Below are 2,865 nucleotides of genomic sequence, written 5' to 3'. Positions count from 1 at the left end.
CGCAGCCGCCCCGGCGCTGCCGACGCATCAACATGGCTGATGGGAGAGTCCGCGCCACGTCAAGGGGCAGAGAGCGGGGGCGGGCTGAGCCCCGCCGCTCCCCCGCCCCCGGGCAGCCCGCCGGCCTCCCCGGCCTCCCCGGCCTTCCCGGCCTTCCCGGCCTCAGCCGTCCCGTAGCGCTGACGGTGCTTCGCCGCCTCGGCAGCTCCAGCTGGTGTGTGTGTGTCCGCTGCCCTTTCCGGCTTTCTTCTGAAGGTCGGAACTCTGCATCTCGGTCCCACATCCATTCAGGAAAAAAAGGCATCCCGGCCACCGGGGGCATTTTTGCCTTGACTCCCCGCGGCAGCGCTCGGCTCCCCCGTGCTGTGGCCGTGCCCGTGCCCGCGAGTCCCGGGGCTGCCCGCGGCCCCGCCGTGCTTGGGCTGCTCTGTCCGGGACCGAAACAGCCGGGCTTCGGGAGTCCTTCAGCTCACCCTGCTTGTTCCCATCTTCCACCACCTGTGCTTAGGGCAACTTTTTAATTTAGAAGATTGTTTACATGGTTCTTCTGAGTGCCTGAGGAAAAAAAAAATATATTGAAATTATATTCCTGGGGGTTTTAGCCTGAAACAATCCTTTATCTCGTATTTATAAATATTTAATACGTTTGTTTACTATCTACAGTAATTATTGCATAGCCTTTACTATAGGTGTTTGTCTGAGTTTTTTGTTAGTGTGGCCAGATTTTTTCCCCAAACCCAAGTTATAGTGACTCTTCAGTTTCAGGAATTGTTTTTAACAAGCCTGTCATGAAAGGTGAGAACAGTAACCTCTGTCTTTCCCGAGATGTTTTAGTGCAACTAATCCAGACATGGGAGAGGACTGAAAAACATTCTGCTGACTGACTACCATATCCTCCCTCCTTCACTGCAACTCAGAAAACATTCTGTGACCATCAAGCAAATAGAAATGACTAAAACAACCTTATCCTCTTTTCTTATATGTCAAACGTGATTATGATAGAATTTCTTTGCCATTACTATGTCCAGTATGGTTTACCAGTCCTCTTCCGTCTAAAAACATGAACAGGTAAACAACAGCAGAATTTACAGGAGGCATTATAAACTTCCTCGTCACAAATCTCACTGCCATTTATTGGAGTATTAAGCAGGAGCTTGCCAATGACATGTAAAACCTTCACTCTGAACTCAACAGAAAAAAGAAAAAAAAAGACCAATCCCAAAACCCCACAACATTGTGCACTTCAAACAGATACACAGAAAGTGACTCAGTGTTGCAATTTCGAAAGTATTCAAATACCTTGTGAAACATTTTCAGAAAATTACCTAAAAAAGAGGCAAGTCCTGAAGTCTAAACTGCAGGATGAACTCTATAAATAAAAGAGACAGCTGACATTTAAAGCCACTCCAAGGGCAAAAAGGGGAAACAGGAAAGTATACTACTCTGAAAGTTCACTACAAATAAAAGCCATTCAGTATTTTTGATTAATCTTCAGCACAATTAAATTTCATTACATAATAACTCAATCCAATGCTCTAAACTTAAAGAAAAGTCTTGCAGCTGTTACGATGGTGCGAACCACAGGGAAAATCAAGGAGAAAGAAAAAAAGTAGAAAATAGATATAAATTCATTAACTCATGATAAGAAAATATTTTGTTAGTTCCTCATCTTCTTCTTATCTAGAATGTAAATTGAAAGCTTTTTAATTTTTCATAATGCAGAATTTATGTATTTATTTATTCGTTCATTCATTTATTTTTAGCTAACAGGGCATATCTTTTAATGCAGCTCACCCTTTCTTTGGAAGAGTACTCTTCCTTAATACCTAAGCAGGAGAGAGAAATATATATATTGAGGAGAAATATATACATTTCTAGTTTCAGTTTCCTCTTTTTCCACTGAGTCGTATTTGCTAGCCATTGCATCAGCATTGTTGGTAAGACACGTCAGGAACAATTTTATTACCTGTGGAAAACCATCTGTAATAATTGAAAATATGTTGTTTTGTTTAAAAAGTATCAATGGAAAATTCCAGAAAAAGTAATCTAAAGATAGAAAGTATATTTAAAGTGTATTGATATCTGTGGATTCTCTTTCTGTTTGTAGTTCTGGACTTTACAACAAATAGGAAAAATAAGTTCTGAATCTTACTAAAATATTAGAAATTAATATTAATAATGTTATTAATATTATTATTATAATATTAATAATAATATAATTAATAATGTTATTAATTATTAATATTAATATTAATAATTTATATAGCTGGACTCACCGAAGTTTTTGTCTTGATCATCAGTCAGGCTTTCCAAAATTATCCCTGTAGGCTTAACTAAGCAGGTTTTATTTCTAGTGGTGACTGCAATTGTTGCATACTCAACTAGGACGTTAGATCCGGGTTTCAGTAATAAAACTCCCTGGTACACGTAGGTGCTTTTGGAAACACCTTAAAACAAACAAAAGCCGCTGGAGAGGAGGAGTTAAGGTAGATGTTTATTTAGAACTACTGAAATACAGACTTGCAGGGAATTAAAAAAAAAAAAAAAAAAAAAAAAAAAAAAAAAAAAAAAGCTGTTTTTTAAACTTAGGTAAGAAGTATCTAAAACTACTCTGAAATATTAGATCTAAACAGACTTTGCATGCACAACTAATAGTTACATTTTGTGTACTTTGTATGCACAATTAATAGTTACATTTTCTGTAACAAGGATTTCATAATACACAATGTAAATTATTATAGAATCATCCTTCTGCTTTTTATCCTACCTGGGGAAAAAAAATGGCCCTCTGTGCAAATGCTACCTTGCTTTCCGGCATGTGGGTGCTCCCACATTGTAATCTTTAGAAAACTCATATGGCAACAA

This window comes from Zosterops lateralis (assembly GCF_965231275.1).
Source record: "Zosterops lateralis genome assembly, chromosome: 6".
Lineage (NCBI taxonomy): Eukaryota > Metazoa > Chordata > Aves > Passeriformes > Zosteropidae > Zosterops > Zosterops lateralis.
This window is presented reverse-complemented; position numbering follows the sequence as displayed.